At 40.4% G+C, this 24,572-nt stretch overlaps 1 pseudogene; it reads right to left on the reverse strand.

Annotated features, from left to right (window-relative positions):
- Positions 1-14,933: 14,933 nt before the first annotated feature.
- Positions 14,934-22,655, reverse strand: LOC129766716 (uncharacterized; annotated as a pseudogene).
- Between the last annotated feature and the right edge of the window lie 1,917 nt (positions 22,656-24,572).

The raw sequence follows: 24,572 nt of genomic DNA on the forward strand, positions 1-24,572 counted from the left end.
GTTGGATAGGAGATGGAAGGAGGGGAACTTGTCCAATTATTTGTCTGAGACATGGAAGATCTGCAAAGTGAAAATTGACTTGAATACGACTAGCACTGTAGAATGGCATAGAGTCTTTATCTCGAAGATGCCGGTTGATGAGCAGCGCTTTGCAACGCTGGTAGTTGCAAACCTAGTCCACCGAGTTCCTTGCTTCGCGCTAATTGCTGCATCGGGACCCGAGCTGGTACGCTTCTCCACAAAAATAATCCCATGGCGGATGTGATTTTCGCTATGTGGACACTGTTCGGTTCGATATTTGATGCCAAATACCACATTTTCGAAGAAATGAGTGTATTCAGCAACGTTACTTTTTGTTTTAATGTTAGTGTTCGGAGCGAATGCATCCAGATATTCTGCGCTATTCTCCCTGATACCGCATCCCAATTGAGCTTTGACATTACCCGTATTGAATTGGTGAATACTATTCCCAGAATTTTTATTGTTGCTCCCGTTTGAAGCCATGGCACAACCAGCCGGTTTTCGTCTACTTTTCCAACGACAATCGCTGTAGTTTTACTCCTGTTCAATTTTGCGCCAGCAACCAGTTCGAACCGGCTAAAAAGTTCGTTCATGCGTTCGATTTTGTCTGCGGATGTGGCGATCACGCTGATATCATCTGCGTAAGCTACACATAGATCCTCATCGCAGATGAGCTTAAGCCGTGTCAGAAGAGGATGGAGATATATAACAAACAGTATCATCAACATTGGATCTCCCTGCCTTACCGATCTCTCGATAGGGAATTCTGGTGAGAGATTCCCATTTACCAACAGGCGAGATGTGGCTCGCTCGGAAATTCGTCGAAGCAGCTCAACAAAGCTCTGATTTATCCCGAGTGATAACATTGTACGGTATAAGAAGATGTGCGAAACCTGATCGAACGCGTGGTCCAGATCGTATGAAATTAGTTTTCCTCTTCTCTTTCTCGCTATGAGCTGAGCGATACGATCCTTTATAGCCAGTGTGGCTTCGATTATTGAATGAGGAAAGTTGCTGCTCTTCTGCGCATCGCACGGTAGCCGATGGTTTTGAAGCACGTGCTCTAAGCGAGTCTTCATTACTCGACCTAGATTTTTGAAATCAACATTTAACAATGTTATTGGTCGGTATGCTTTTGCGGTGCCGACGTCGTTCCTTTTTTTAACCAACACGATGGTTCCGCTTACAAACTCGGGAGGTAGTTCGGTAGTCATAGCTTCGTTGATTACAAGATTTAACTCTCTGTGTATCACGTCGAAGGTTCTTTGATAGAACTCTTTAGGTAATCCATCGGCTCCTGGAGATTTCTTTGCTGTCGACGTTCGAATGGCACGGAGTATCTCGGCGGTGGATATTTCTTCCATCATTGCGCTGTTTGTTTAGTCGTTTTCTGAAATTACTATGTCGCATTCGAATGTATTGGCCGCCTCAGCTCTCCTCTCTGCTGCCGCGTAGAGCCCTCTGTAATATTCAAACATATACTGTTCGACTTGTTGACCGTCTTGTAGCAGTTCGCCTCTACCAGTTCTAATCTCTGTGATCGTTGTTTTTTTACGTCGATTCTCACCCAGCTGATATATCGAGATGTTTTCACCAGCTACGATGGTGTCGTTTATCCGCAAGAAATTTTGCGCGAATTTTCGCTGAAGCGCAAGCATTTGCGCTTTCACATGATTAATGGTCGTCAACCTGGAAGGGTTTTGAAAATATCCGTCATAAGCGAGTCGAAGCTGATTATACAGATGTTGGTGTTCTGTATGGAATTGTATGTACGCGTCTCGGGACTTCCAACGGAAAAATGATGTTATCTTCGGCTTCGCACAAGCCAGCCACCATGTCAACCAACTGGGGAAATTCCTTTTCTGCCGGGTCCAAAACTGCCACCGTAACTGAAACTCGTCGATGTTTTCTGCTGTTAGTAAATGGGGGCGGAGACACCAAAACCCATAACCACGTACACTACCGAGTTTGGGGAGACAAATTCGCGCTGTTAGAGCTTTGTGATCGGTAAACGAGCGGCGTTTCTCAGGTGTTCGCAGAGTCCGTTACTGACGTAAATACGATCAAGCCTGGATGTCGCATTATGTGTTATGTACGTTGGGGTGGGAGTTGAAGGGTAAAGTTTTATCCACACGTCATGCAGTGATAGTTGATGTACAGTCGCTTGTAGAGCTGAACTTGTGTTGTTGTGTGTTGCGTCGCATGGCCATAGCACGCAATTGAAATCGCCGGCTAGTACCACGTGCTCAGTGTTGTGCCGAAGATAATATGCGATCGTGCCGTTGAAGAAGCGCTCTCTCTCGTCTCGCAAAGCCGACCCCGAAGGTGCGTAAACATTGCAGAGTATCGTACCATGTACTTTAAGTGCGATGAGGCGACCGTCCAGGCTTTTCTCTACATTGGCGAATTGAATGTTCTCTTTTAGCGCTATTGCTGTTCCCCTTCTCGTGTGATCCACATTGCACACTACGTTATAGCCGGGAAGTACGAGATGCTCGTTCTCCACTTCTTGGAGGAATACTATGTCGAGTTCCACACGCAGTTTTCGGTTCGTTAATGAACTTACCGAGGTGTCGGTCTCGTTGCCATCCACATACTGTTTTGCGCACTGCTCCGATGCTAGCAGAGGGTCGCTGTACTTGCCCAGCGTTCAGTGACCCGCTGTCCGATAGCTGAATCGAACATGTGGGTACGGGTACTACTTCTGTATTGGAGAAGAGACGTTGTCTTCGATTGGTTGCTGGCGTCGACGAGGAGTCTGTTTCGTTGCCATCGGGTTTACCACTGGCAGTTTCGCAATCCACTCCGCCGCTAGCAGGCGGTCGCTGAACTTGTTTATCGTTCAGTGACCCGCTGCCCGATGGCTCAATCGCACATGCTCTTTGCGACAATACTGTTTTATTTTTCCCCGTTTCCAATTCTATGGACAACGGAGGGGGGCAATGAACACTGTTTTTGTTGTTTTGGTCTCGGTGGTGGCATTGAACCCATGAGTTCTGAGGATTTGTTGGTCTTTGTCGGCAGCTTCGACTTCGTCGCTGCTCGTGATACTGCAGTAGGCTGTTTTGCAGCATCGGCGTAGGATTTTTGTACTAGCAGCTTTTTGTTCTGTGCGCACGTGACTCCGTTGTGTATGCAGTCGAGACAGTGACGACAGGTTTGCTGTTGACCAAAATATGATAGCATGGTTCGTTCTCCGTCAATAGTAACCCAAGACTCGATATTGCGCTTGACTACCATCTTGGCTACACGTATGCCCGTGTAAATTCCCGGGAAGTACAGGTCTGAGCCACATATTTGCTCCTGTATTGAGATCACTTCTCCGTATCGGCTGAGAAATTCAGCTATTTTTGCGTCTGTCACTCGTTCTGATAGATCGAACAGTTCGACCTCAACCGCTCCATCCTCCATCGTGATTCGCAGCACATACTTTTTTTCATCGATAAACACTTCGTGCTTATTATCGTGCTCCTCACAAACTTTTTGCGCTAGCTCTGGACTAGTGACTATTTCAAAAGCGCAACCGAGTGTTCTGCTGCACTGAATGCGGGTCACTTCTTCTCGTTTCAAACCGAGTACAGTACCACAAAACTGGTGGATTTTCGCGTCGTAGATTCGTATAGTTTATGCGAAGCGTATTTTCGCGACGATTCATCGCGATGAAAACGAAGACGTACAACGGTTCGCCGTTGTATCGCCAAACTTTGACAATCGAGAACTTTTGGATATAGTTTGAGATCGACTTCCGTGACAAAGATGTGGAAACACGACTGCTCGGCACAAAAGTCGAGCGAAAAAGTCGATTCGAAAAAGCACAAAGGTGTGCTGAATTAGAGCATTCAAAAAAGTAGACGAACCATGATCATATTTTCGACTGGACAAACCAAAATCATTTACCTTATGATAATGAAAATTATGATTTTGGGTAGCTTCCATCATAAGTACCAAGAATAAAAAACCGCAGAGACTCTAGTCAAAACTTGCTGGTTTTTAGCTGATCCGACGTGGAGTTACAGTAACAGTAACACGATAATGGTTATATTAATCGATTGTACTAATTATGCATTCTTCTTTATTGCTCACGGAAAATGACACAATTCGAAACAATCAGATATCATATTAGCTTTCAACCCGTTCACCACCCGGTGGTGGGGGAAATGGCCCCGAAAATTTCGAATACGAGCATCCGGTGCAATCATAAATAACGAGCAAGAAGCGTGTTCAGACTGGAGGACATTCTCCTGTCCAAAGCAGTTGAGCAGTCATCCCAAAAAGGTTAGTTGGCTATGAGTGCGGTTTGGAATTTATTTTCCCAGGGTAAGCCGAGGAAAATGTATGCACCATCAACAGCTGCGAAAGTATCCTGTAGGTAGTGGTGGAGGGAAGAAGTGGGGGGGACAAAAGGACGCAACATGTACGGACAACCAACTGGCGAAGCAGCCCCAATCGTAACAACAACGCTTTCTCTCCAGCGGTCTTTCACTCCGCATCATCTCCGGATGCCGAGAAACTTGAGGACAGCTTGAGAAGAAGAAAAAGTACAAATAAATACGAAACCGAAATGCTTTATGACACTCGACATCTGCGCTACCCGAGTAGATAACAAAGCTTGGAGGGTTTTCGACTCCCTTGGACAGTTCTACCCCATCGTTTTGTGAACAATTTTTCCTTCGGCTGCCATCAGACTACTTCAAGCCGAACACAAATCGAATAAACATACACAGTATACAAGCCAAAAAAGATTTCGTTTCGCACGTGACCAATGTGCTGTAAAATGAAATATTATACATTCTCGAATGGAGATGGGAATTGGCAGTGAAATGCCAAAAACTAATTGTTTAGCTATTAGAGTGCAATGATATATGAAAGATGTTTGGATACTCACGTCGTTGGTACTTGATTTAGAGGTCAATAAAAAGTGCAAAAAAGTTCACTATGAATGTATTATACAACATTATTCCCATCTTAGAGTAATTTACAATTAAAGTTTATGTTAGTTCAAAATTGTCTATGATTCAGACGTTGGTTCGTGAAACCAAAATTGCTTTGCAAAATTTGGATATTCTGCATAAGATAATGATAATAGTGCATTTTTAAATTACAAACAAAACAGTGTTCAAGCAATAAATATGTTTATAGTTGTTTTCGTAATTAAATGGTTTTGTTAGCAGTCACTGATAGAAAAAAAAAATCATCACATCTTTTCATACGAGCTGGGCTGCAAACATATTACCTATTGCTACTTGCGTAATATTCATCCGGAGTTTGTCACATCACAGAAGGAAAAAAATAGGTTCGGTAGAGAAAGGCTCAGCACCATGACAACATGTTATGAAAAGGGGAATAACAGAATCTGTTCACAGACGGCGCCAGTGGTTGTATGGTTAGCGTAACAGCCTCACAATCCGATCGGCCTGGGTTCAATCCCAGCTGGCGTCGTTGGGATTTTCTGAGGCGAAAAATCTCTGGTTACGTCTTCCTTCGGAGCGGAAGTAAAAGAAGTTGGCCCGGCTCATGAGTTGTTGAGTCTGATAGGTAGGAACAGGTGGAGTCGCCTCCCTGATGTCGGTGATTGGCACTAAAAGTGGCGGAAATAGGCCGACGAAAAATAAGCGAAGATAAAAAAAAAAATAAAGAATCTGTTCACTAACAGCCTCCGCTATCCACGTATCGAGCCGTGGTGAAACAAAAAGAGAAGCTGTGTGTTGTAATTGTAGGAAACGCGAATACCATACCCTCTTTTGTGGGCTGAAACTATAGCACGAGGTGGAGCCCTACGCCAAGCGCAACGAATGTAATTTAATTTCAATTTATTTACAAAATTTTTCCTTTTGAATAGTTTCCTCAACTAACGTAATAGTCATGTTATTGAAGTTTGTGAAATTGCAATTTGATGCAGCTCACACTCACACTCAAGAAACGCTTTCACGTTTTTCGATGTGCGAGCTTTTGTTTGTTATGCTTCGGTTCCCTCCCGTTGGGGAGGAAGCTTATGCTAAAATAGTTCGGTAATAGAATTTGATGGAAAATTTTCCGCTATTTTGGATCGCTTCACGTCAGGACAACTGAGACGCCGGGAGGGCTGGCTGGTTGGTTCGCGTTTCAGAAAGTTTTATGGTGAACACTGAAATCTGCTGGGTATGGAATAACCAGAAGCCTAAGGAAAAAAAATAATTTTAATCACTATCAGGTGTACCGTGCACTATATTTTGAGGTTCTGAAGCACATAATTTGTCTGTAAATTGAAATGTTCTACGGAAATTCCACGTACACAACCATTTAAGTAATACGCTGTGTTCGAATGAGATAGCCAGTGTGTGCCTCAAAATATTATAATACACTTCACTCCGTATGTTTTTAGGTTCACTTACAGTCAATCGCAAAATTGAGTATACAACTCGTGCCGTTTTGTTATTTTTGAGTTTTTCGGGGCTAAAAAGAAAATAAATAAAGGCGAAAAGAAAAAAAATTAAAATGTCACATTTCTACTGCATAAAATACAAACAAAAAATCTCCATTTAATTTTTTTCTTAAAAAGAAAATTAAAATCAGTTCAGAAATATGAACAGATAACAATAATCAATCCCTGGCTCATGTTTAAGCCCCCTTTTGTACAACTTCTATGTAAGCGACATCGACAATTGTCTTACACAAAATTGCAGCCTAAGACAACTTGCAGATGATGGAGTGGTGTCTGTCGTAGGACCAAACGAATCCGACCTGCAAGGACCCTTACAAGATACTTTGAACAATTTTTCAACCTGGGCCATTGGGCTAGGGATCGAATTCTCTACGGAGAAAACAGAGATGGTGGTTTTTTCTAGGAAGCATAGACCAGCAAAACCAAAGCTTCAACTTTTGGGTAAACCGATCACTCATGCTATGTCATTCAAGTATCTTGGGGTATGGTTCGACTCCAAATGTACTTGAGGGGCCCATATTAGGTATCTGAGAAAAAAATGTCAACAAAGAATAAACTTTCTCCGTACAATTACCGGCACCTGGTGGGGAGCCCATCCCGAAGATCTTATAATGTTGTATCGAACAACTATTCTCTCAGTGATGGAGTATGGCAGTTTCTGTTTTCAATCAGCTGCCAAAACACATCTCATTAAACTCGAGAGAATTCAGTATCTTTGTCTCCGTATTGCGTTGAGATGTATGCCCTCAATGCATACCATGAGTCTCGAGGTTTTGGCAGGCGTAATCCCATCGCTTCAAATTATTATCTCTTTGGTTCCTCATCCGGTGTAAGGTTATGAACCCATTGGTGATCGGAAATTTCGAGCAACTTATCGAGCTAAATTTTCATTCAGGATTCATGAGCTCATATCATGAATTCATCTCCATGCAGGTTGATCCTTCTTCGTATACTCCCAACCGTGTTTGTTTTCCTGACTACATCAATTCCTCTGTACATTTTGATCTGTTCATGAAGGAGAAAATCCATGGAATTCCAGATTATCATCGATCGGGATCGTTCCTACGATCTTCAATGCAAAGTATGGGCGTGTCAATTGTGATAATATGTACTTTACTGATGGGTCCTCTATGAATGAGTCCACAGGATTTGGAGTGTTCAACGAAATTTTCAGCACCTCCCACAGTCTTCAGAATCCTTGCTCTGTGTATATTGCTGAATTTGCAGCAATACATTGGGCGCAGGACAGCGTCACCTCACGACCTGTTGAACACTATTACATTGTAACGGATAGTCTTAGCTCTGTCGAAGCTATCCGTTCAGTGAGGCCGGAAAAGCACTCGCCGTACATCCTTGAGAGAATACGATAAATTTTGAGTGCTTTAACCAGACGCTGTTATGTCATTACCTGGGTCCCTTAAGCTGACCAGACGTCCCGCGTTACGCGGGACAGTCCCGCATTTCGCCAAAATGTCCCGCGTTAGATTACATCCCACGAAACGTCCCGCATTTGGCAAAAAGAAGCGAAAATGTCCCGCGATATCAATATATTTCAATATTAGAATTTGATCATGTTGATTTTCTTAAATGGATGAACCTCAAAAAAACATTTATTTGGCAGACTGTTCAAGAGCGCTTCCAATGAATCCGAGGTTAACTCGTTGAGCTAGTTTCATCGCACCAAACGTGTACTTTTTGTTTAAAGAGTGTCAAGTGGGAACGACAGCAATAAAACTGGAAAATGTTTTTTTTTTAAGTGTGCTACTGATCTGCAGGGACCGACGTGAGTCAGACGAAAATTTCATTCTCGGTCCTATAGCTCCGTCGGGGCTCAACGTGTTAGATAAGCCTGAAGAACTAGTGGATGCTGGACAGGAAGAGGCAGAGATGTTTGATGAAGTATCGTAAATCAAGTGCCAGGCGGACTTACGGCCGGGACCTCAACCATGGCCGATGAATAGATAAATGTCGACATGTTCTTTAACCTTTACGTGGCTTTAGCGGTCAGCTGTTTCTCCGTTTTGTCCATGAAGTTATTGAAGGAAATATTCCGTTTGAAGTTCGCCCATTTTTGTTTTCTATCCTTCGCAGCTGGGGGATGTTGGTAAGGTTGGCGGTCTTCGCTACGACGTTTATTTTCAGCGGATTCATCTCCTCCATTGATCTCTCCGTTGCGTGATATCTCTTTATGAAGGCGGAAACTTCCGGCAGGCATTTCGTGTATATCTCTGCGTTCACCACAAGACTCGAAAGAAGAGCGTCTTGGAGAGCCAGCCAGAGACGTTAATGCTTACCTCATTTGTGGGCTACCCGGTCCCCTGACATTTGTTGAATTCTAGCGTCAACTAGGATTCGTCATTCATTATTAGCACGACATAGCAATTCGCAGGAAAGAAGTTTTCCACCAGCACATCCAGCTTCTTCATCTGACCTCGTCTGACGCTTCCGCATAAAAATGTTCATTCTGGCCAGGAACTTCTCCACCGTTTGGCCGGCCACAGAAAAATTATTTTTTTTTTGGTGTCCCGCGTTAGATCTCTGACCATCTGGTCACTTTAGGGTCCCTTCACATTGCTCAATTCCGGGTAGTGAGAGGGCTGACTCATTGGCAAAGGTAGGTGCAATTGAAGGCGATATTTATCAGCGTCAAATCGCTTTCAATGAATTTTATTCTTTAGTCCGTAAAAATACTTCACTCGATTATCCCTAAGGTTAGCCTCAAACCATAGTTCAAAAGTATGGACTTGAGTCGGGACTTTATTCGCACCTTCTCTCGACTCATGTCCAATCACTGTTCGTTAGACGCGCTACTCTTTCGTTTTAATCTTGCCGATGGCAATATCTGTGCTTGTGGCCAAGGTTACCATGACATCGAACACGTTGTTTGGTCGTGCGAGGAGTATCTTGTTGCCAGATCGAATTTAGAAAACTCTCTTCGGGCTAGAGGAAGGCAGCCCAATGTGCCGGTGAGAGATGTGTTGGCTCGGTTAGACCTTGATTACATGTCCCAAATATATCTTCCTAAAAGCTATCGATCTTCGTGTGTGATTGTCCTTATATCCTTATATTCTCCTTTTCCTTTTCCTTCGCGAGAAATCAAATCCCTTCTTACTAACAATAGAATAAGGTGAACTGTAAATACATATTAGATATAAGATAGGCTTAAGAATTGAGTATGATGAATGTGAGTGTGAACATTGTCAACATATCCTTATATCCCATCCTTTTCCTGAAACAAATTGTCACCCTTCTAAACTCGAGCAAACCGCGAGTAATCGGTTCTCTACTTCATTAACATTAGAATTAATAAAAAATGTTAATATATACTTGTAACTATACAGATAGGAGTCCCCTAGTATTTGATATGGCGAGATTTCTGGTCACTTTAGACGGAAGTGCCTCCCAGATGTCCGTAATCGTCGTTTTGAGTTCCGCTTCGTTCCCTGGATTTTGATGGATGGATGGATGGTTCTTTATTTCCCACCATAGATGCTTAATAGCGTTAAAGTTCGGTGATATCGGAGGGGTTTTTGAGTTGATTGGGACATTATAGAGCAGGCATTCCCGCAAACATCTACAAAAAACAATAACCAACACTGCCCCAGCAGTGGTTAAGTGTTGACACCAATCACTGACGAAAAAAGTACGCTAATTCGCAAAGATCTTACTAAAAAGGTTAATTTGTTTGGAGAAATTTAAGGTGTACACTCAATTTTGCGATGCATAGAATAGAGATTGTTTTCAATTTATTGGTGAAATTTTCTTGCGCTCATAGTTATTTAAATTTGTTTGTGTTTTTAATATGCATCAAAAGAAGAAATGTACTCAAAATGTTTTGTATATTTACTTGATACAAAACATTTTGAGTACATTTCTTCTAAGTTTCGTCAAATAGCATGTGTATACTCAATGTTACAATTGACTTCATAACACAACTTTTAGGCAAAATTCGTCTTGACTATTTGCTTTCTGTGGGAATGTGATCGACAAGTAAAATTTAGAAAAAAGGACTATGTTTAGCTAACCCTCACTACACTAAACAAAAAAAAACATAGCGGAACAGTGTGCAACATTGGAATTCTTAGGTGATTTGTGAAATGCTGGTCTGCTAAAAAGCTTCATGTTTCTATTAGGTGTACCGGTAAGTTTCTTCGGTTTAACAACAGATGACGTAACTTGATTATTATTCCAGTGAATCAAATTTCCAGACATTCGTTGGAAAGCTATTTTTTTCCGTATTTAGAATTTCGTTTCGTAGAGTGTGTTTGCGGGGAGTCTAACTTCATTACTTCAATATGAAGAAAAAGCAACGGAAAGTCATCACATTTCGGTGAAAATTTATGGTGACCATGCTCCTACAGAGCGAACGTGTCAGACGTGGTTTGCACGTTTTGAAAGTGGTAAATTTGACTTGGAAGACGAAGAACGTTCCGGACCACCAAAAAAGTTTGAAGATGAAGAATTGGAGGCTTTACCCGACCAAGATCCGTCACAAACGCAACAATAACTTGCAGATACACTTGTAGTAGTTCAGCAAACCATATCCGATCGTTTAAAGGAATGGGAATGATCCGAAAGATGGGTCGAACTCCGTTTTTTCAAGTGCGAAGAACGGCTCCAACGGCATAAGAGAAAAGGTTTTTAAGGTTTTTTTGTATCATTACTGGCGATGAAAAGTGGGTCCATTACGACAATCCTTAACGTCGAGAAACGTATATATACCTCGGCCATGCACCAACATCGGCCACTCGGAATATTCACGGCCAGAAGGTTATGCTGTCTAAAGGGTGTGTCACATCAAATTGCATCACGGAAAAAACGCTGTAGAAATTCGCCCAGTAGACCGATCCTTTTGAAAATTTTAGACAGTAAAATAAAAACTTTTAAACAATTTTTGGCCTTTTTTTTTATTCATACTTCGAGCCCAAACCGGTATGCTCGCACCTTCCTCTTTACCCCGTCCATAAGGTTCTGTACAACGTCAGGTTGTAGTTTTTTTTGAACAGAAATCCATTTTCTCTTGAAGTCCGCCTCCGATTTGACAACTTTTGGGTTCTTCCGGAGGGCCTGCTTCATAATCGCCCAATATTTCTCTATTGGGCGAAGCTCCGGCGCGTTGGGCGGGTTCATTTCCTTTGGCACGAAGGTGACCCCGTTGGCTTCGTACCACTCCAACACGTCCTTTGAATAGTGGCACGAAGCGAGATTTACCGTGCCGGTCATCGCGAAGGGGGCGCTCCGCTTTCCGCAAGAGCAGATCGCTTGCCACACCATGTACTTTTTGGCAAACTTGGATAGTTTCTGCTTGCGAATCTCCTCCGGAACGCTGAATTTGTCCTCTGCGGAGAAGAACAACAGGCCCGGCAGCTGACGAAAGTCCGCTTTGACGTAGGTTTCGTCGTCCATTACCAGGCAATGCGGCTTCGTCAGCATTTCGGTGTACAGCTTCCGGGCTCGCGTCTTCCCCACCATGTTTTGCCTTTCGTCGCGGTTAGGAGTCTTCTGAACCTTGTATGTACGCAGGCCCTCCCGCTGCTTCGTCCGCTGGACGAATGAACTTGACAAATTCGCTTATTGGCGACATCCCGGACCGAACTTCTCGGATCACGTCTAAACTGCTTAACTACGCGCTTGTGATCTTTTTCACTGACGGAGCATCCATTTTTGCCTTTCTTCACCTTCCGGTGGATGGTTAGGTTCTCGAAGTATCGTTTTAGTACTCTGCTGACCGTGGATTGGACGATTCCCAGCATCTTACCGATGTCCCGATGTGACAACTCCGGATTCTCGAAATGAGTGCGCAGGATTAATTCACGACGCTCTTTTTCGTTCGACGACATTTTTCCCAATTTACGAAAAATTAACAGTGAAGCATGGCCAACGTGATCTATACACTCTTATCTGATTATAAGCGAAAGCTGAAGATATAATTCCTAAAAATTAAATTTCTACAGCGTTTTTTCCGTGACACACCCTTTATTTGGAGGTAACAGCTGGGTGTGGTGTATTATGAGCTGCTAAAACCGAATGAAATCATTATGGGGGACCTTTACCGACGACAATTGATGCGTCTGTTTCCCGTAGCCGTTTTATTAACGTTGATTCATATGACGATAAAAAGAGCTCAACATATTTATTGATGCTTCCAAAGTGAAGTTACATAGCACAACCGTTTCCCTTTATAAAAACATTCGCTAATGGAAAAGCCCTCTCAACGTTGAGGTATCTAACAGAAGAGAAGACCATTTTGGGTAAAAAAAATCCGTAAACCTGTCCTTTTCAAAAATGGTCCAGTCGTTCATTTTTCGGATCGTAGTGCGCAAACTTGTTTATGTTGCTAGCAATATTCTTTCAATGATAAATCTGTTGGAGCTCCACTGATACGACCAAAATCCGTCAAAAATCAAAAAGCCAATAGTCAACAGCTTCTCGAATCGTTTTCCCTCCATTTTCTATCGGAATCAATGATGGAAACATCAAGGATAGATCAACGCAGTGCTTCGCAGCTCAGACGAAATTTCAAGATTTATCAGTCGTACAATTTTGGCGAGTTTTTTTAATCCTTTGATGAACCGTGTGAAATATGCAATCCGAAGCAACCCAAATTCAAGAGCTTTTTTTTCTTCATTATGAAAAAAACAGTTGCAGCTCGCGTAATATGAGCAATTCACGTTTATACCGTCCATAGACACAAAAAGAAGTTTGTTCAGATATATAATTCCCATGCCTTCTTCAAAAGCTGCAAGTTCATTCCTGATGTTTCAGAATATCCCAAGAACATTGACATCATGTAACGATTCACCGAACCCAACCTCTTCTTCATCCCAAAATCTGACATTCAGATCCATCTGTAACCTCTTTGAAGTCTCGGTCAAAGACTCTTGTTCAAAGTTTCATCGAACCAAAAATCATCATAAAGCTAATTTTATCACGCCCTAGTTAGACCTTGGGGGTCTCCGTAGCCACATTGGTTGCGCGTTCGCTTAGTAAGCGATCGATCGTGAGTTCAAAACTCAGGGTCCTCATTGACCATCTTTGTGTTGTTACAGAATAACTACGTCCACGCAACAATCATCAGCGATGGAGATCGATCCACGGTCGAAATAAGATCGATTCATCCATACATTTGCTCTGTTCTGCAAGACACATCGGGCTGTTGTTCTATAAACAACTCAACAATGATCAATCAACTTTCTCCGCTGTCCGGTCTAATTGGATAATGGAAGAACAGATAGAAAACTCTTACGCCTAAATGGCTACTGTGTAAATGTACCATATGTACTAAATGTACTAATGTACTAATTATAGATATGATAACCATGTGACATGTACACTATTAAAAATTTGGCTCTGTTACAGCTAAAATGCTAATGAGCCTTAAATAAATAAATGGGATAATAGTTAGACCTTCTCAGCTTCCTGTGGAGGGATTTGTGCTACATAACTGTTTCCAGCCACCACAGGAGCTCAATTTTCATAATATGATTGTCAAGCATTAATTTATCGATAGTTTTCGAAGAAGAAAAGGAAGGGAATTGGTTGAAGCTGAACGGCAGATACTGATGCCAAAAATGCCAGAAAAACATCGCGAATGTAAAAGCCGTCTACTTTTGCGCTGTTTACCCTTCGGAAGGACTAAGTTCACCTACAGGCAAAAGCAGACTGAAAAACCTACAGACGGTCAAACTAGTCAATTACACCTTTTTTGGTATCATTAACTTTCTAATTACTGCAATAATCAAAATTCTAATTGACGAAATTCCTAATCAATCCGCGACATTTCGAAAACAACTTTATGACCGCGACTAAAGGACTTGTATTTTGATTTTTGACATGTAAACAAAGCGTGCTCTGATTACACGACAAAAAAGAATTCACCCGTTTGTGTGTAATAATGTGTTAAATGTTTAAGACTACTTTTCGATACACTCCTTAGAATTATATCATTTAATTTTTCATTCAAAATTTCAGTTACAAAATTGGGATATGCCTCATCCTATTGTTGAAATTAAACAGTTTATGGGTTTCTCATCCATACCCCGTATTAAAGATAAGACAATCATCTAGACCGCAAAGAAGCTTTGAAAAGGCAACGAGATGGAAATGAATGTCCAATGTATTATTCATTTTGCGTTTAGTGATAATTAAAATGATAATATCTGAAAGAACTACGCTTGAATTAATTACGACAGAAACGACTTGCTCACTCACTAGACTAGTCTAGAGTGAATTTCTAGAGGACTAACCATGCGGAGTGTTTTTTTTTTCTCTCAGTGGAATATTTTTTTTCTTATTTTATTCTAACATGACGCTCGCTCTTTTATTCTGCTCAAAAGCGGTCCTAAGGAGACACCAGTTGATAGTCAATTAGTTTTTATGATATTTTTGAAATTTATTTTTATAGCCACGCTTGATTATGTCGCATCGGTCGTGTCTCTGTCGCCTTCTGTGGAGTGGAGTGCGAGCTGAATGAATAATGCTTCTCCTTGGGCTAAGCCGAACGGTTTGGTTTCTGGCGGGGAAGTACTTGGCCCCGAACGAAAGGCAAGTTTTTAGTGCGAATTTGAACGACAAGATAGTGGATAGTGGGTAGTAGAAGTTGCAGCATATTACCGCGAAGCCCGTCGCGCTTCTGTTGGGGGTATTCAGTGTTCGTTTTAATAGCTAAGTTCCCTGGAATGGGAAAAACTGAGAAACGGCACAAGACTCGGTCGGTTGGTTTGCCTGAAGATCGAGAATGGAAACTTTGTGTTTGCAGAAAATTGTTTTGGCGCGGCTACTAATAGACGTTTGTGGTTGGGGCGACGACGGAGGAAGACGGAGGAAACATCGAACAAAAGTCTTTTCTTTTCTCTTGTAGATTAATTGTGTGCAAATGAACTGTATCCGCTCAGGCGGGGATTATGTCAACATTTGTTAATCGTTGGCAATTGGGTCATCAAATTTATTATTATTGCAGCATGCAGCATGTTATTGTGCATGTTAATCAATATTAGAATAAGTGTTTGGACTCGCGTTGTCATGATCACACCTTTTCTGTTGATCAATTCTGTTTTTCTTATATTCATCGCTTCGTTTAATCTATCCAATTGTGAAAGTAGAACTCTGAATTAATTGTTGAGCCATGGAACCATGGATCCCCTTCCATTCCATCCCATCACATCCCACATTCATAATTTCTAACTATCTAATATCAATTTGACTAAAGCAAACATAATACCGATGAATGAAGCGCATCCAGACTGCAAACGCCCAAACCATACAGTTTCAGCCCGAACTTATTTCTTCGAATAACCGAGTTGGGTTGATATGACTACCATATTGACGAATCCAGAATGGACATTGAACAGAAATGATCAAATATCCACCGGCGAAAAAAACAATAATCTCTGAAACCATGTCAACACAATTCCGAAGCTGATAGACCAAATTTCATACCGATATCGACAAATGAACCACCTACGCTAATAACCGTTGTAATATAATCGCGTATTCGAGCAATTATAGAAAGTCAAATAAAAAATATTTCCCCCAGGCAGTGCTCACGTACAGGGGAAACGCACTCGGGAGACGCAAATGCGAATGCCGGAAGCTGTGGAAGCCGGTAAAATCGAATGATATTAAATTTGCTTTTATAATATTGCACGTATCATTATTGCTGGGCGAAAAAAAAACTTTCCAACCCACACCGGTCACCGAAAACCTCATGGTTGATGTGCTCGTATATTAATTTACAGTAATGAAAGATTGGTGAACCAATCAAACGAATTTTTAGGGCCAACATAGTGCGAACTCGGGGTAATTGTTAAAAGCCGGAGAGAAACCATAAATACCAAAAATATAAATACCAAACACCCATACAACAGGAAAGGTTGAGTATTACTTTTGAAAGCTGATTTTACGATATTGTTTGTGAGGTACAATGGATTCAAACAGCTCCCGAAATACAGGTGAGCATTATGCCATAATTCAATTTTTGACTAAAGTATTGTAAAGTAATATTATGAACAAAAACCAATGTTCGAAACAGTCCTAACTATAACGTAATAGTCACATTGCAACTAGGACAGATAAAAATTACATATCCGGACGGTGGCGGGTCGGCTAATTAATGATGTCCTGCCCTCGAAAGTATAAATGATACGATTTTAATTTGTCATTCCACCAGCAATTTGACAAACTTTAAATTACTCATTATAATACTGTACATAAAAACATTTCCCAACACGGTGCTTTCGGAACGCCAGCAGAATCTATATAAATTATCAAATGAAAATGATATTTCCTGCCACACCTCACCCAAGCTAACCTTATTTAGCTACACTCATATGATTTTGCGGGAGGGGGAAAGACTAGCAAGCAAAACATAGAGTGTACACCTGACGGAAAACGCCCTCCGGGGAGACAAGCAACGATCTGTCGAGCTGTGTTATGTAGTGTATGTTATGTGTGGGAAACACCACCGACGGGAAGGTTTGCAACATGCAGTGATGACAAATATACGTGTATCGTGACATTCATCGAGTTTGTGCGATGAGAAGTTCTACATCGGCTCAAAATGGTCCTAGAGACTAGCGATTTATCCCTTCGAATAGTTCGTGGAAAATACAGCCCAAATCTCTTCTGATGGGATTCTAACTAAAACGTTGTAGTACACGTGGTTTATCCGCAACTGAAAATTTTCTGTCCCATAACCATAACCTTCATCCGTGATTGTGCGATCAACAATTTTGCCGTTTTTTTTCTGGTTTACAACTCGAAGAGTGATGAAATGTACGCTAATCATCCGTTTCTCGAGATTTAAAACCCAAGGTTGGAGAATGGTTTTCACAAGACATCAAGTCATCAAGAAAGCCGGAGAACCATTTGCGAGAAGAAAATTAGCTATGCATCGAATCGCGTTCGGAAATGAACTCGGAATGAACGTGTATATTCCACAGGTCAGTCAATTTTATACAAACTTGATTATTTATGATTGGATCATATACAATTATGAACTCGATTATATACAGAGTGTTCAATAAGTTCGAATACACTTTAAAAATTTATTTAAAAAATGAAAATACGAGGACCCACATGTTCAAGCATATACTTCCCATTTTCAATCACCTCAGACAGTATTCCTCAATAGAATCGTCAAATACGAATTAATTTTCATCGTCTAAACTGCACTTTTAAATGGCAGCATTTTCCACTGATCCGTTCAACCAGAGTGGACCAAGTTCATTTTTTAATATACACGAAATGTGTACCTTATACGCCAACCCAAACATTTCAAAAAGGTACCTATTAGCTTCGAGAAAAAGTTTTGTTGGTTTGTATTCGGCACTTGGATATTGTTTGAATTCAATTTACTTGTTAAATTGACAAATGGTCCACTCTGTCTGCACATGATAGAAATTTTGGCATGGTAAACGGTAGGGGAAATGGGGGGAATTTGGACCTCCTAAGCAAATCGCCTAATATTTCCAAACCAATACAGTCTAAATAAAAAATGTCACATTGTACACTGAGCTACACTTGTTTCAATCAACAATGTTTAATGGTTATATCAAGCTTCAAATAACCAAATATATCATAAAATAAAATAGATGATTTTTGGGCATTAAAATTTGATGCGGGGTGATTTGGACCAGTATGTGTGTGAGTTTCATCGAAATAAACATACTTATTTTTTTTTTTTTTTTTTTTTTTTTTTTATATAAATCGTTTATTTTTACAGGCTCAGTTACATTAGTTTAAAGGAGCCGAATTCTTAAGTATATGTTTTAAAACTATACATAAATAATTTTCCTAACACTATGGTTAGTAAGGTGGAAAACCGATTACTCGCGGTTTACTCGAGTTTAGAGGGTGACATCTTTCAGGAAAGGGATGGGATATAAGGGAATTGTTACAATGTTGATGATCACACTCGATTCTTAAATCTATTGTATATTTACATTTCAACTTATTTTACTGTTTATACCATGGGGGCCAATCGCTCGCAATGGATGAAAAGGAGGGTATAAGGACATAGGTACAATCACACACGAAGATCGATAGCTTTAAGGAAAACATATATTTGGGTCATGTAATCAAGGTCCAACCGAGCCAACACATCTCTCACCGGCAAATTGGGCTGTCTTCCTCGGGCCCGAAGGGAGTTTTCTAAATTCGATCTGGCGACAAGATACATCTCGCACGACCAAACAACATGCTCGATGTCGTGATAACCTTGACCACAGACGCAGAGATTGTTGCTGGAAAGATTGAAACGAAAGAGAAGCGCATCTAACGAACAGTGATTGGACATGAGTCGGGAGAAGGTGCGAATAAAGTCCCGACTCAAGTCCAGACTTTTGAACCACGGTTTGAGGCTAACCTTAGGGATAATCGAGTGAAACCACCGGCCCAATTCATCTTCGTTCCATTTGCGTTGCCAGTTAGCGATGGTATTTTTACGGACTAAAGAAAAAAATTCATTGAAGGCGATTTGACGCTGGTAAATGTCGCCTTCAATAAACATACTTATGTTTATGTAAAGTATTTTGGTATAATGTTACAAACAGTAACAGTCTTTTGGGATCGATACAAGGTGTCTTCGCCAGATTCCAGACCAGAAAAATTGGATTGACACCATCTTTAATTCTGGATGGTTATTTTCACTGTTGTTCGAGCATTTTCAAGCACTTTCGATACTTGGTCAAAGAAAATCCATCCTCGATGGCCTGCGTTACTCTTTCAAGCTATTCCTTCTTCCAACGTTATCTGTCTGTCATTTTTCTGTAATTCCGCGACATTTGGAATCAATTAGACCAAAGAAAAGCTTCAAACGCGTAGGACCAATTCACCCCACAGAAATGTGTCCATGTCACCCCGCATAACATGCATAAATTAGAATGTAATTAATTTCATTTATTGCTATGAAACTTACAGTTTCGCTGCATCAAATTGTTCCTCTTCTGTAGGAGAACAGAACTTCACTGCACAATACACGAAAAGTTTGTTTATCATCGGCAAAAACCTCAAAACCACGATCGGAAAACTCACATTTTTTGACAATCAAAGTGCTTGCTGTGTTCATGCTACAGTTTCCCCCCACCTGTCGAATTTTACCAAAGTATTTTTTACGTTATGTACATATGGTTTAGCAATAAAAGGAGATTTTTTTTTATTTATTTAACGGGTGTTAAATAAAAAATGAAAATTTTTTCAATACCTCCAGTAAATCAAATAAAGAGCTTAAAATTTTCTTGCTCCAAGAAAATTGCTCTTTGGGCTCCCTAGAAACAGTATGCGTGTTTGGTTTTGCTAGTTTGAATTTAGTCAAAGCAAAGATGGCGTCGAAACAGCACGTGCTCCGCGAACGCATTGTACGATTCTACGAAACGCATTTCCAGCAAGGAAAAAAGCTCGCGGTGGCACATTTTAAGGAAGAAAATGTACCTGTCAGTACGGTATATCGTATCCTGGGTTTCCTGAACATAGAGCGGAAGGTCGGAAGTGGTCGTCCGGTGACGATAATTACGAAGCAGAGGAAGCCATCGTTAAAGAAGCTGTTTGACAACAAGGACGCAACCAGCCTGTGTGACAACGGTCGGAAATATGGCTGCTCCCACGTATTGATCCATCGGACCCTCAAGATGGAAGGAATCGTCTACAGGAAGAAGACGAGGTCGCCGGAGTACACGGAGGAGCAGATTGAGACGGTTATTTTTTTATTTAACACCCGTTATTTAGGGCTCATTAGCATTTTAGCTGTAACAGAACCGAATTTTAATCGTGTACATGTCACATAGTTATCATATCTATAATTAGCACATTACACAGTTGCCATTCGTCAGTATTTCTTCTATACCATTACATATGGTACATTCACACAGTAGCCATTTAGGCGTAAGAGTATTCTTTCTGTTCTTCCATTATCCAATTGGACCACCGGACAGTGGAGACAGTTGATTGATCATTGTTGAGTTATTTATAGAACAACAGCCCGATGTGTCATGCAGAGCAGAGCAGTTGTATGGATGAATCGATCTTTTTTCGACCGTGGATCGATCTCCATCGCTGATGATTGTTGCGTGGACGTGGCTATTCTGTAACAACACAAAAATGGTCAATGAGGGCCCTGAGTTTTGAACTCACGATCGATCGCTTACTAAGCGAACGCGCGACCAATGTGGCAAAAGGAGATGACACTATGAAAAATCCAAGTTGAGCCGTTCTTTTTGAGATAAAGGGGTGGTAAAATCACTCCGTATGTCCAACTCACCTCATGTTACCCTACATCAATAACTCGTTTTTTTTTCATTTTGCAACTTAGTCCCCTCTGACTTAACACAGGCCATATTCAAAAATCAGAGATGTATTATATTTCGTTTGTGAGTCATGATTTTTCAAATTTAATCGATGGTTCAAAAAATCATTTTTCCTCTTTATCCCAAAAATGACTTTTTTCGAAAATTTATAACTTTTGACCTACTTTACCGATTCAGATGATTGATATACCAAATTTAAGCATATTAGCCTTTTTAGAAAAAAAAATTTTTGGTCTGTATATAGTGACTTTCAACTCTTTTTGGCGGGTTCGTCACTTTCTACTTACATATCGGAAGAATGTCGGGAGTGAGAATTGAACTCGTGATCTCAAGCGTGCGAGGTACGGACGTTACCACCAGTGTTGCCACATTTTCATCTATACCAGAGGGGTTAAAAATCTTTCTCATCTGTACTTTTTCTTCCAAAAATCTGTACCATCGAACCAAACCACCAAAAAAATCTATTATTTTAGCATGTAAAAAATCTTTCATTCACTACAAAATATATTTACTTACCAACATTATTAACTAATTAATATATGTTTACATTTATTTACTACAAATACTACATAAACATTTGCAAATCATTCGTGTGCTTGATGATGCTTATACATAGTTTTTTTTAAATCTAGATTGCATACTTTCATTCATTAAAATTTTCGAGCTTCCGCCACAATGTTTAATCAAGTCTTTTGATCTCAAAATAGCGTTCATCGTATCGTTGCTGAGTCTATTCCGAAGCTTATTTTTATTCTGATTATATTCAGAAAAAATTCGCTCGACAGTTGCCGAGGAGTGGGGCATAGTGAGAACGTTACACACAAGGCATCGAAGTGCCGAAAATGCGAGTGAGCCGTCAACTCTTTTTAGGCACCCTATTTTTGTCCACCAATCTTGCACATGCTCCTTTTCTGAATCTATGATTTCCTTACGGAGTAATTTTATCTTCAGGGTACGGAATTCATCCTCCAGATCTTGTATAATCCCATCGTAGAACCCTGGAAACGCCTCTAATATAACGTTGATGCTTGTCAAATTGGGAAAGTTTTTGGGATTCAGCATAGCCGCAGCCTTGAGCGTCGGATCATCAAAATAGTATCTTTTTCTCATATGCTTGATCAACTCCACGAAAAAACTGCGACAAATGTTCTTAAAAACGGTCTGCCTCTCGCTGTCCATTGTTCTGATATTTTCTTCTGCTTCTGCCATTCCCACATAAATATTCTTGCCGCTTTTTAAATTATCTTCAAATTTACTAGCATTGGACATTGAAATAACGTATGATTCCTCACAGATATTAGTGAGAATGATCAAATAAAAATTTTTCAGCACTTCATGTAGCATCGTGAATTCAGGTTTTTCAGCCTGGAACAAACGATTCAATCTATTTATCTGAGGCAAAATATACTCCAAAAAAAGCAACAGAGGTTTTGTCATTAGATCTTTGAGAGCAGTCAATATTCTGCAAGCAGTCTGATTTCTGTCACATTCATACTGAATGGTGAAAAACAAAATCAACTCGGAAAATCGTGAAATGCATCTCTTCACCACCGCCGCTAACGAAAGCCAACGGGTGGCCGAAGGGTGTAAGATTTTCAGCGGCTTGAGTTCCAAAACTTCCTGTATTAGCTCGAATTCGTTAGTCCTTTTTGGACTATTGGATATATAGGTATATATATCCTTCAATAAATGCTCAAGATAGTCGGGGATTTTCTCACATGCATAACTAGCACACAAAGCCAGCGAATGACATGTACATTTGACGACTACTAGATTTGGACAATCGATTTTTAGCAAGCGCATTACGGAATTTGAACCCCCATCCTCACGGTCGCACCGTCCGACGCGAATCCTTTCAAACGATCCTTGTAAGGAACTCCGTCCTTATGAAACTGATCAAACTTTCTGTCCATAATAACCATGGATAACAGCTATTACAATCATCGTCCTTTTCTGGGGCTTTGGACCCACTGCTCTGGTTCTCAATAATTTCAGGTTCTTATTCGGACATGCTATTATTGGGATCCGTCACTCGCAGGCGGAGTTGTGGTGGTATGCTTCGGATCATTGTCTTGCTAGTAGTAATAATCGCGCGGAAGCTTCAACTTTGGCACGGAAAGTTGGAGATTGCTTTTAAGATAGTACGAGTAGTCCATCTTATTCATCATCGTATCGATAAACTGCATAGTTCCAGTTCCAGAATCCGCCATAGAACCCCATAGCATAACTTTTGGAGACTGAGTGTAGACTCAATTTTACAATGATCAAAGCACTACATTTCCTATATTTTGCAACTTTAAAAAATAACGGGTTTGTGTTAAAAAACAGTTAGTTAGTTAGTTAGTTAGTCAAATTTATGATATATTTACCTACACCAAAAAAACATTAAATATGAAATTTTACCATGCTAAAAGAAGGTAGAAATTCATGTTGTAATGGGTGTACACTCAAGTTTGCGATTGGCTATAAAATAAAGCATGACGTTGACGTGAAAGAAAGAAAAATACTCTATCAGATTGGGATGTCCGAAGGCAGTTTTCTTCCCATAGACTGTGTACAGGCAGGAAAAGTAAAATTTCATTCATATTCTTTAATTTACTAGTGCGTTCGTTCATTATGATTTCCGCTTCACAATAACACAAAACGAAGCTCAATGCTGCCAATACGGTTTGTATGAATGGACATTGACGATAATATTGCGAAACCTTTATTTTTTCTCTCACTCCAGAATCTTAGTTGAACGATGACAGCTTCACAGATATTTGGTAGATTTCATATGTATGATATATAGCTATACATGAATCAAAAATCAACTGTTGTATGTGTTCCATCAGGGCATTTCCAAACTACATGTATCTTTGGCAACATAACGCATTATGTTGAAGGTGATGGGATAGCTAAGCTAACGGGGTATTGCACCTTCAGATTATCACAGATTCAGGACAGTTTTCGACGAGAAAACAAATATTTTATGGGAGGATATAATCTTCAATTGTGCATATAAAATAGAATAAATGTATGTCTGCCCACTTGAATAATGCTTTTGTTTTCTTAAGATTCGAAACAAAACTTTCCGGACAACCCAAATTGAACTATCCTGATTTCTCCTGATTCTTATTTTGAATCTTCCTGATTTTTGAAAATTATAGTTGGCAACCCTCATCAAGTTGGCTCTTTCTGATTACCATTTGTTCTCATCGATAGGACACTCACTAGCTGAGCAACACTTTATATTGCCATTTTTTTTTTGCGAGACATGAATAAATTTATCAGGTAGCTTCCAATTGCCATTACTTCGAATGTTAACCATTAACCTTTTTTTATATTTATATTTATTTTTCTTATTTTTGATTCTTCCTATACCCATCAAAATCATATCTTCGGGAGCAACACTTATAAACACGTAGAACCACAAACATAATGTATTCTAACTATTCAAAAGGGAAAAATACAATACTGAATCGAATATGTTCATCATTGGCACCGGTATATATTCGTACCGTGACATTCTATCATTCATTTTTCTATCTCGTAATCTAGAGGGTTGAAAATTCCCCAGAAGCATGGAAACACAGTCTACAGCTCGACAAAAATATCTTCGGTCATGCCAGCTTGCCGTATGGACTCTATGTGGCACTCACAGAAGCATAAAATATCATTTTCATACTGACAAAAGTTGGCATAGCATGCTCTCTCACTGGACGTTGCCGTTGGAAAAATAATTAGTTCATCCATGCGAATGCAGGCAAAACTTTGTCAATTATGTCGAATTATATCATCGTCGGCAGAGAGAGAGTCATGGCAACCATGGCAATTTAGACATTCGTTGA

The sequence above is a fragment of the Toxorhynchites rutilus genome, chromosome 2, assembly GCF_029784135.1.
Source record: "Toxorhynchites rutilus septentrionalis strain SRP chromosome 2, ASM2978413v1, whole genome shotgun sequence".
Classification (NCBI taxonomy): Eukaryota; Metazoa; Arthropoda; class Insecta; order Diptera; family Culicidae; genus Toxorhynchites; species Toxorhynchites rutilus.